The 12044-nt window shown below is 27.7% G+C and overlaps 1 pseudogene across 1 annotated transcript; it reads left to right on the forward strand.

Moving 5' to 3' along the window:
• The first annotated feature begins 368 nt into the window (after nucleotides 1-368).
• On the forward strand, nucleotides 369-2271 carry LOC114174000 (annotated as a pseudogene). Its single transcript, XR_003602654.1, has 3 exons — nucleotides 369-845; nucleotides 1185-1579; nucleotides 1722-2271. The product of XR_003602654.1 is annotated as a homeobox-leucine zipper protein HAT5-like (transcript).
• The last annotated feature ends 9773 nt before the right edge of the window (nucleotides 2272-12044 follow it).

The following is a 12044-nucleotide window of genomic DNA, read 5'->3' on the forward strand; positions in this document are numbered from 1 at the left end:
TTTATCACACGTCTATATGAAAATCTATTGCACATATTTAATTTTGAAATAAAATATTGTGGCACTAGAAGAATCCAAAAGTTTATGTTTTTTTTAAAGAATTTAATATCACACATCCATATGAAAATCATTCAAAACGAAAGCAGTACGACTAATCTTTTCAAGTATTAAATTGTTGATGTGTTGAAACTGTTCGAAAGATGAAATTAAAAACAGTCTAAAAAAAGATAATTTTAGAAATAAAAAAAAAATGAAAAGAGAGATAAGAAAGTGATGGATGGGGAAGGGGCAAAATGGTAAGTTGGAAAGGTTTTTGTCTAGGCTTCCCCAATCTCAGAAGCAGAGCAATGCTCCCAATATAACCCCATCAAAGTTCCCCACCACAGAGAAGAATCTCTCTTTATTTCTTTCACTCTCACACAACCAAAATTTTCCAAACTCTCTCTCTCTCTCCACCATTTCTGCACTTCAATTTATTCACCTCTGACACCTTCTTAATTCTGCTTCCATGGCTATGATCTCTCCTCACTCCCACAATTCCCACATTATGCTCATCCTCATCACCTGCTTCTTTCGTCATAAATTCTAGATCAAACTGCACACCCTCATCTTTTCTTTTACTGCATATGGCTTTTCTTTCAACTCAAATCAATTTCACCATCACCACCACCCTTTAATCTCACAAAAACTTCTCAAAACCTCAAAAACTCCTCTTCCCATGGCGGGTGGCAAGCTTCATGCTGCTTCAACCATGTCGCTTCTCCTCCAAAACGAAAGGCTCCCTTGCTCCTCTGAAGTCCTTGAGTCTCTTTGGGCTCACACCTCTAACCCTGCTTCCTTCCAAGGTGATCTCTTCCTTCTCATCAATTTTCGCATCTCCACCTTTTTCAAATCGGTCCAAGAACACAACTTCTGCACAACCCCAATTGCAGATGAATTACTCTGCATGGATTATGACCGCAGCTTAAAACCTTTGTTATATGTATATGCAGAAAATAAATAAACAAACTCGTTAGCGTTTTTAATTTTGTGGGAAACTCGAAAGCTGGTTTCTTTCGGTTCAGGACTGCTGTTCTCTGAAGATGTTTGCAAGTTTTTTTTTTTCTTTTTGTGTGAAAGCTGTTTATGATTGAAATTTAACACTGTTTTTGTTGTTGTTGTTTGTGTTTGGTGATTGGTTTCAGGTTCAAAATCTATGGTTGATTTTGAGAATGTTAGTGGGGGCAGGGTGACGGATAGGCCGTTTTTTCAAGCGTTGGAGAAGGAAGAGAACTGTGACGATGATTATGAGGGGTGCTTCCATCAACCGGGTAAGAAAAGGAGACTCACAAGCGAACAAGTTCAGTTCCTAGAAAGGAACTTTGAGGTGGAGAACAAGCTTGAACCTGAAAGGAAGGTCCAACTTGCGAAGGAGCTTGGGTTGCAGCCAAGGCAAGTGGCTATATGGTTCCAAAACCGAAGGGCAAGGTTCAAGACGAAGCAGCTAGAAAAAGACTATGGCACATTGAAAGCTAGTTATGACAGACTCAAAGGTGACTATGAAAGTCTTGTTCAAGAGAATGACAAGTTAAAAGCAGAGGTAAAAGAAATAAGAAAAAAAAAACACACACACACACATTTAGCTTTTGTGTGCTTTATGCTGCTACTTGCTTTTAATAAAGTGCAATGTTTATCCCACTAATGGGTTAATGATTGGATTGGCACAATTTTGTTACTAACAGGTGAATTCTCTGGAGAGCAAATTGATTCTTAGAGATAAAGAGAAGGAGAATTCGGACGACAAGTCATCTCCTGATGCTGTCAATTCACCCCACAAAGAGCCTATGGATTTAATTTCAAATTCAACATCTGAAAATGGGACCAAAGTGTCACTCCCTATTATGGTAACATGCAAGCAAGAAGATGCCAATTCAGCGAAAAGTGATGTGCTTGATTCGGACAGCCCACATTGCACTGATGGGAACCATCCCTCTTCATTCGTGGAGCCTGCTGATTCCTCCCATGCTTTTGAACCAGACCACTCAGACTTTTCTCAAGATGAAGAGGATAACCTCAGTGAAACCCTTTTGACACTACCTTGCTTACCGAAGGTTGAAGAACCCTGCTATGATCATCCTCCTGAAAACCCTTGTAATTTTGGCTTCCATGTTGAGGATCAAACCTTCTGTTTCTGGCCCTATTGAACCCTCCAACCACTTCCAATGTTATAAAACTTCGCACTTGTAACCATCTACTTCAAGCAATAAAATTGGTACTACTTCTACCATAAAATCAAAATTATGATGCTCTCACTAACAAACAATACTAAAAGCTTTAACACTAACACACCTCTCTCAATTCTAAAACCTCATCACTCATCTGTCACTGGTGTTATTTTAGCAGAAAAAATGTACACGCTAAAATTCAAAACTGGTTCAGGTATGCGCGCAGGTATCCCAAAATTTCAGGTGGGGTACAGCCACCAATCGTTGTTTTACTTTCGGATGTGAAAAGTGGAAACCCAGTTCCTCTTTCTCTCTGCACTCCTCTGGATCACACCGTTGTTTTACTCATGCATTAGGAAGACCCTTTATCAAGCATAAATATGGCTCCTAGTACAAACTAGGATTGGCACAAAGGTGCTAGCTTTCAGTAGTTTTTAGTAAAATCTTGGTTCTAACTTCATTAAAATGTGTCCCTGTTGATGATGATTGTGTTAGAAATATTTGGCATGTGCTTAATGAAACTGATAGATTAAATAAAAGGAACGAGTTGATTGATAATGTACTGCACAAATAAAATACATGACAGCAACAGTCACCTTTTGGTGGCACTAAAACAAGTTAAAAGTAATAGTCTCCCTATTTCCTAGCATTGAGGTAAATTTGTGAGACTTGAGTGAAAGCAATTTTTTAATTATTATATTCTATATCTTTAACGGGATAGAAGAGAAGAAAAGAGAAGAGGTTACTTACAAGTCACATCCTATTGGTGCAAATTTACATTCAAAAAATGTTGCTTAAACAACAACTTGGATGAACAGAAGTGACATACATTGAAGGCTGCGAAAGTTGTTAGCTACTTGTCCCATAAGAAAGTTGAATTTAGCAACCTTGGCATCCCCACGAATGAAATTGAACTTCTCCAAGCAACTGTGAGCTTGTGAGCAAATCTAACGTTGAAACCAAAGTAAAAGGGAAAAAAAAAAACAGCATGGAACAGATGGAGAATACTACACTACTAAACCATGCTACAGAAGTCAAGGTTTCTGGTGTGGCTCGCTTGAAGAAAATGGATTGGCAAGGACTTTTAGCACAAGCTAGCTCATTGAGGATGTTGACAGGTTCCTCAGATTTAAGCATTATAATATTTGAAACTCATTCTTGCAATTAATCCCATGCCTTTGTTTCTTGATGAAGAATTTGTCCGTTGCAGAATCTTGTCAGCTGTTGAATTTTGGTTCGCGCATGAAAAAGTCCATGTAAAGTGTCTCACCCTTTAAAATATTATCTGCATTAATATTTTACTCAATGTGTTGCATCATCCATTGACAAGTTATAAATGGAGGCACCTTTCAGGGATGGCCCTTGTGCGCCTAGACATTATTCACGTGAAAAAAAAAAAAAGTTTTAGCCTGAAGGAAAACACACACACATACTCAAGTAGTGAAATTAATTAAATAATCGATTGCAATTTCCGTTATTGGATCACAGTGGTGAAAGGGTATATCAGAAAAAGAATAAAACATTGATGAGTGTTAATTGTTGTGATGGGTTAGAGTGGGTGAGAAGTTAAAAGAGTGGAGTCAAAAATGTCATGCTCTGGGGTCTTTTTTTTTTTCGAAATGTGATTGCTTTGTAGGCTTATACAGCTAAGGTCAAAAGTTTTTTGTGGTCCTGAAAAGAGGAACACTGCTGTATTTGGCATTTGATTTTGGTGAAAGTGATGTTAAGTGAAGCTTGGGATCTAAGTTGAAGCACAAGGTTCATTAATTATCCTTGTCCTCGGTGTAGAGAGTACCATAAACGGATCAATGTGAGGGCATTGTCTCATACCTGTTGTACTTAAGAATATCTCGGACTGTGGCTTAGTTAGGATCAACTAAGTTGACGGATATGAACTTGTTATAAATGATTTCTCAAACTTCTCTTCTGCAATTCGGTGGAAAAACAAAAGCTACACTTTTCCCTCTCAAAATGCATGCAAGTTACAAACTGGACTAATATGGTGAAACACTGATTTAGTTAGACTTCATCACATATATAATTTGAACTTTTAATTATATATAAATTAATGAATTACATAATATAATATCAATGATGCTTTTTTTAAGTCTCAAATGGTAATGAAATTTATATAGAGTAGTGAACACTTACCAAAGATTTTGATAACGTATATTTTATAATATTGATTTTTCAATAAACAATTACGAAATGAGACTTTAAATACGGCTTAAGTGTATAATATTTAATTGGTCGCTTATGATCTCTAAATTTGTATTTAAACCGGACATTAATCAAATAAATTTAGAAATGAATTTTTTGTAGTAGTATACGTTAATGACCAATTTATTATATTAATGAATTTAAAAATTATTTTAGTTATTAATAATTTTTAATTTATAAATTAATATTTAAATTTATTATTATTATAATTAATTATTTTTTATCATTAAAATTATTCATTAATAAGATGTTTTTTTTGTATTGTTACTTCTTTCTCTGTAACCTCTTTTTTTATCACTTAAATATTAATGTCATACGGTAATAATATGTATAGAGAGAAATCAAATATTCATTCATCAGATTGTTATCGATTTATCAATGTCATGATCAATTTAATAGAAAAGATCACACCACACCGATGCATTTTAGAAAAGAAAAATACGTTAAAAAAAACCTTAAAAATAGTGAAACAAAATTGAAATCAACAATAAAAAATCTTAAAAATAGAAATTGACTAGCAATATTCAAATTTCTCATACTTTTTAATGGGACGATATCATACCTAAAAGCACAATTTTTATACTAAATATTTTTAATAAAATACCTAACTAATCTAGCTACTCTTAAATTTCTTACTCTCATCCTTCACTTTTGATTTTACTACCTAAAGACACCATCGATTAATTATGCTAGTATTCTAATACTTGTATCATTTTGAGTTTAAAGTATATCTAGATTTAAACCCAGAAATAGTAACCATCAAGTGATTTTTAGTAGTATTAAATTCTATTACAAATAAGCACCTTAAATTTTAATTTTGTTCAAATTTGTGCTTAAACTATACTATTCTTAAACAGAACAGAAGTCTTATTCTGTTCTGATTAATCGTTAAAATCAAAAGTAATTTTTATTATATTTAATTACTTGTTTGGTTTTAAATTTTTTATCAAAAAGGTGTTAAATTGGTCTTCCAATTTTTATTTTTTTTATTTTAATTTAGTTTTGATTTGTTTAAAAATTATTCAATTTGATATTTTTTGTTAATATTGTTTAAATAATATTAAAGTTAGTGTCACGAGATTTTCTTGTTCTTTTATTTTTTTTTTTATTTTTTTTTTTTCATGTCTGACTTCAAAATTTTGTCATATATTTGTTTTCTTTATTCAATTTAATTTCAATTTTTGTAAATATAAAACAATGTTCTCTATTTTTAAATTGGGACAAAATTTATTTTTTATATAAATCATATAATGATATTTTTATTAAAATTAACATTTTTATTAGATATTTCTGAAAAAAAAATAAACTAAGTTTAAAATCTATATCAAATTGAAACTAAAAATAACTTTTGAGAGGGACAATAATTATAGAAATTAAAATTATATATATATATATATATATATATATATATATATATATATATATATATATATATATATATATATATATATATATTAAGAAATTCTAATAATTTTAAGAAATTATTCTATTTAACTTATTAGTTTCAATTTTTCACGTTGTTTTTCGATATATGTTTCATTTCACTTAGATTTAATTATTACGTTGAAATTCTAACTAACACAATTTTAAATAAATTTGTAAAAAGTTTAAAATTAGCTTAAAAATATTTTAAGAAATATTTATTAAAAATTTCAATTTTAATAAAAATAGTAGCAAATGGTTTATACAAAACATAAATTTTGTACCAATTTAAAAAGGGACAACATTTTTTCACTTTTACAAAAATTAAGAGTAAATTGAATTAAAAAGATAATTATATGGATTGAATTGATACTTTGTCATGTGACATTGTCATGTCACACTAATTTTGTCACATAACATAATTTTGAAATTACACATCAAAAAAATCAAAAAATTCAAAAAAATTAAAATAAAAATTCAAAATAAATCACAAATTGACATGTGACACTAAATTTAACATTATTTGTACACTATTAGTGAAAATAACTAAATTGAATCACTTCTAAAAAATCAGGATTAACTTAAGACAAAAAAAATAATAAAGAACTAACATAAGACTTCTTTACAAAAATAATGAACAAATAAATAATTAAACTTTTTTATTAATGAATTTTGTTCTAACATATTCAAGTTTATAATTATATACAATTTCAATAGCCCTAATTATATTTCTTTTCTTATTAAAATCCACTTCTTTATACATTAAAATATAATAAAAATAAGACTTAAAAAATTAACATGGAAACATTAAACATGTGATTTCTTAGTACTCTTTCTCCTAAAGTTGATTTAGTGCACTTATTTCAATAAATAGAAATACGACCTTGAAGTGAGTTTATAAAATAAATTCTACTATTATGATTCTCATATATTAATATGGTTATATAGTACAAGATATTATTGTACTCTTTAAAATTAATTTCTGTATAGTTGAACATAATTTTGTAGTGTCAATATATGTAATTAAAAATATCATTACTATGACTTTAAAAATAATTATAATAAAAATATACAGAATTTTTTTGTAATAATGTATAATGTTTTTAAACATAAAAAATTAAAAAATTAAAAATTAAAAAACAAATAGACCCTCTAGATTTTTTATTTTTTAAATCTTACTTTCTATTATTTTTAATATACTAAATAAAAAGATTAATGAATTATTCACATTTAATGTAAATTATTTAACTTAGTTAGTAAAAATTACTTATAAAAAATTGAAATGTTTAAATATTAATTAGGATAGCATTGAAATTTTAAGTATTTATTTATAAAAATATCAAAACTTAAAGATTAATTATTACAAAATTAAAATTCGATGTCTCGATTTTGATATGAGAACAAATTATATTAATTGAGAAAAAATTAAAGTTTAAGATGTCTATTTTTCAGAAAAGTTAAAGTTTAGGAGAGTTAAATGATGATAATAATTTATAACTTTAAAATTTAAATTAAATGATATTTTGTCCTTTAGTTTCGTTTTGGGATGGTGGTGTTAGAATGCTTCTATCAAGTTGCAATTTAATTCTTGTAGCTGCTTTCATCATCTTTATACTATATTGTGTGCATCTAGATCATAGTCCCGCCATTAATGTCTCGTATTTATTAAATTTCATAAATGCAAAACCATTTTTTTTGTCGATAACAAATTATTAAAAACAATCTTTTTTATGCCATTGTAATTAATCTGAGTTAAGTTGATAAAGCTCCTTTAAAAGGGTCAAAAGTGTCAAAGTATTTATATTTCATACGAAATTTGTATAAGATGTGAAATAAAAGAATTATTAGAAGAATTTATTTTGTATGCAATATTATTTATGAATTTTTTCGTATTTAAATTTATTTACTCTTATTTTATGCAAGGATTTTTTTTTCGTGTATAATTCGTGGATAGTATCTAATTATACGGATTTTATCCACGAGAAAACTAATTTTTTTATAATGTATATATGTAATGAATTATATTACCTTCTCAATTGAAAGCATAAGAGTCTTTACAAATCATTTGGTTTGTGTGATTTGATATTTCAGGAAAAAAATTGAATCATAATCAAAATTATTTGGTTGTATGGGCAATTTTTTCAGTAAGCATGTAGCAAACTCAACAACAATTTAATTTAACTAAGTTCTATTGAACTTAGCGTTGTTGTAAGATTAAAAAACATGATCTAAATATTTAAATTTAATCTAAAACTAAAAATTAATATATTTCTAGGAACTAAAAAACATATTTATAAAAATTAAAATAAAAAAAGTAACATACCTACATAACTTGGTTATTGTTGGAGATTTTAATTCCGTTTATGTTTAAGTTGATAATTATCATTCTATTTATTGAGATATTTGGTTGGTAGCAAATAACTCGATATAAAAGATTTCAATTTTTATGCTATGATTTTTTTATTTCAAATATTAAATTATATTTCTTCATAAATCGTTTCCAGCTTCATGAGTTTAACTTTTGTTAGTGTTTGGAGGTTGTTACCCAAACTGTGTAACAATTGTTGTGAAAAGGATTTTGTCTTGTGAATTCAAGGTATTTATTGTAAAGTAATTAAAAATATTTAGATAAAAATTAAAATAATTTTTTGAAAAGGAGATAAGAAAAATATTGTTTTGTGTATAATATCATACATAGTAATTATTAAAATAAGGTTCTTTTCAAATTAGTTATAGACAAGAGATTGCTTTCAGCATGTAAGGAAATGGATGAAAATGGTTACTTCACATGGTGATTTTTCCTTCACTCATTTCTTTAAAAGAAAAAGAAATCTTATATGACACATTATAACTTGCACGTTGGCCTATAAGCCCCACTTGTCAAGTCATGAGACTATACCACTTCTTTTAAAATAAAAATAAAGTTTGTAACTTAAAATTTCACGTAACGACTTCCATAAAAAAGGAAAGAAAAAAGTTGCATACATAACTTGTAATGTAAGATTAAATTTAGATATTTTACTCTTCTCTCTTAAAATAAAGTGATATTTTTCAAGTTTTAGTTAAGATTTAATTTAAAACTGATAAAATAAATAGATTTATAATTTATATTCATTGTAATTAAATCAACTAATTTTAATTTTTTTTACTCAATTTAAATTGAATTCACTTCATCTATTAATTAATTAGATTAAATATAATTAAATCAACTTAATATATTTGATATAAAATCAATCATTTTCAGTTGTATATATTTTTAATTTGATGTAGATTTGATACATCAAGCGAACATAGACATAACTTGACTTGGCCTAACTTAATCCAATCCTTCTTAATCTGATATAAGTCTGATTAAACATGTATTATTCATCAAACATGGGTTCGACCGACTTATATATGTGTTAACTCGTCTAATTCTAACTCAACTTACTCTAAACTTGGATCGACCTAATTCTACTTGGACTTTATCCAACTTAACTCACCTTTTAACTAGTTTTGACTTAATTTGATCATTTTATTGAGTCAACTTAACTCGATTTACATTCAAATTGACTTATGTCAATCTGATTTATGTTGGTTGGGCTCAACTTTGATCAGAATTATTTCATCTCAAGTCAGAATCAACATGATGCAATCTTTATGATGGATCGATTCAATTTCACCTTTGATCAATTTAAAATAATTTAAGAAAATGCAAGCCGAATGAACTTAAATAAATAATGGTTTCTTCTTCAACTAATCACATTAACAATTCTTGTGTGTTTGGCACAGTGAATGACAAGAGAAAACTTTCAGGTAGGTCTTAGTCTTAGGATTAAATTGAAGAGGAAGTTGATTCACCCCTTTTGTAAAGGGGGGGACCGTAACATAACATAAGCTTACCATTTTTCTAAGGCAAACTGATTATGTTTTCTTTTTTTGTTGAAGTTGATTCAATCTCTTTGCGAAATGATTTTGATATATGATTATCTATTCATGTTGTCTGCACCACTGAGTCCATGTCCATGTAAATAGTAAAATGTCATGTTCTTGTAATGAATACACACTTAGTTTCCTTCCAAATACAAATGAAACAAATTTCTTACTTTTTTCCATAGGTGACCCAACCTATCAAAGAAAAATGGATAGGGACAGAGAAAAGCAACAATGGAGTGGAGGAAAAAGGAATCAACACAGGTACCTAGGGAAAAGTTATGTGGGGATCTTATAAGTAAATTTATTTTGAAACTAAGTTTTAATCATCACTTTTGATGCAATTGATTTGTAGTTTTACGTGTGAATTATAATTTATATTATTTTGATTACATTAAAATTAAACAATAAAAGAATTATTTAATAATTTATATCATAGTATATTTTCATAAGTATATGCTATGTTAATTTTAATTTATGTAAAGAAAGTATTAACAAATTTCATGCTAATATTTTCTTGTATATGTTGGCAAAACATGATATAATGATTTTGATGATTTTGCACCTTTTGTTGATGGTCTTATAATATTAATATGATTAAAATGTAAAATATGAATGAATCTTTAAGATAATATTTTATGTTTAATTTTTTTAAGTAAATAATTAACTATGTTGAATTTATAATTCATTATATAAAATTAGACCAAACCTGAATTTTATATAGTTTTACAAATAATCAATTATAAATGATGAATAATCAAAGTTAAATTTTGCCAATTAAATATTAATGCTTGTTTTTACATATAATCAATTATGAACAGTAAATAATCAATTATGAATAGTGAATAATTAAGTATGATTTTTTTTTAAAATTCAACATTAAGTTAGTTTGTAGGATGTTTGTGCATATGTACATTTTGTATGACTTTTGTATTGTATAAATTCTTCTAAATGGTAAAATTTATATATTTTAAAACTTAATCATATTCTGTTATTTGAAGGATTTAAAACTATATATATATATATATATATATATATATTATTGTTGGTTTATGATTTTTAAAATCGATTATGAAATTATGGAATTAGTAATATGATGTTGTTAATCAAGTTATCACAGTATCAAAGGCAATTAATTTTTTTTTTATGAGAGTTTAAGTGAAATATTGTTTGTACCAACCAATTATTAAATGAATAATTTATTATTTTTCATCTTTTTATATGCTTTCTCATTAATCAATAAAATTATTTATTTTATTCTCTAGAATGAAAGAGGTTAAGGTAAATTACAACAAAATTGAAAATAAAGTTGGTACTTATATAGAGAGAAGACTCCTTGAAAAACATACAAGATTAAATTGACACAAATTTTAAAGAAGTTGAAATTCTCTTGAAGTTGATCATGATGTTAACTTTTCATTAGAACAAGATCATGATGATGAAAGAGTATCTTCACACAAGAAAAAAAATAGTAATTAGAAAAATGTTTCAAATTTTTCTACAACTTTTTTTTTTTTTAATTTTGTGACATGAACTTTAAATTTTATCTGAACTTTGAATATTTGTAATTTTTGCAATTTAACATTAACCTTTTGTTTGGAAGAGGGATTTCAATAATTCTAAAAAATTGAAATATTTAGTAATTGTATTACTTTCGATTGAACTTTTTTCATTTCTTAAATAACTAGTTTGGATGAAATAATTGAAATATCTTAAATTTCAATTTCTTTTTTTTTTTTGGATAAAGCAATTTAACTTTTATTTTATGATGAACTCAACTCTACCTTTGAGTCTAACTTAACTTTATTCGACCTTCAATTCGATACGACCTTCAATTCGGTACGACTAATCTTGATTTTTGGTTCAAGTCAACTTGAGCCAATTCGACCTCAACTGGTTCGACCTTGGTCGATTGGATCAATTTGACCTCAACACAATTTGAATCAATTTGATCTGACCTTTGGTCCGGACTAGCTTGGCTATACCTTTATCCTGGACTGACTCAGCTCGGCTTTCGATCTGAACTGACTCGTCTTGACCTTTTGCCCAATTTGACTTGACTTTTTGGACCTTTGAACTTTTTTGTCCTAACCACTGAGTAATTCCACAACTTGAAAATTTTCAATTTCCTTCTTTTCTTAAATGAATTTCAAATTCTACTATTTCATTTATTTGAATACCTTTTTAAAAAATTTCAATTTCAATTTATTTTAATTTCCTCATCCAAACATATCATTTTCCTTGAAAGAATTTCAAATTCTCCAAATAAATGAATTACTCTCTTAA

Source organism: Vigna unguiculata, chromosome 2, assembly GCF_004118075.2.
Source record: "Vigna unguiculata cultivar IT97K-499-35 chromosome 2, ASM411807v1, whole genome shotgun sequence".
In the NCBI taxonomy this organism is placed as follows: domain Eukaryota; kingdom Viridiplantae; phylum Streptophyta; class Magnoliopsida; order Fabales; family Fabaceae; genus Vigna; species Vigna unguiculata.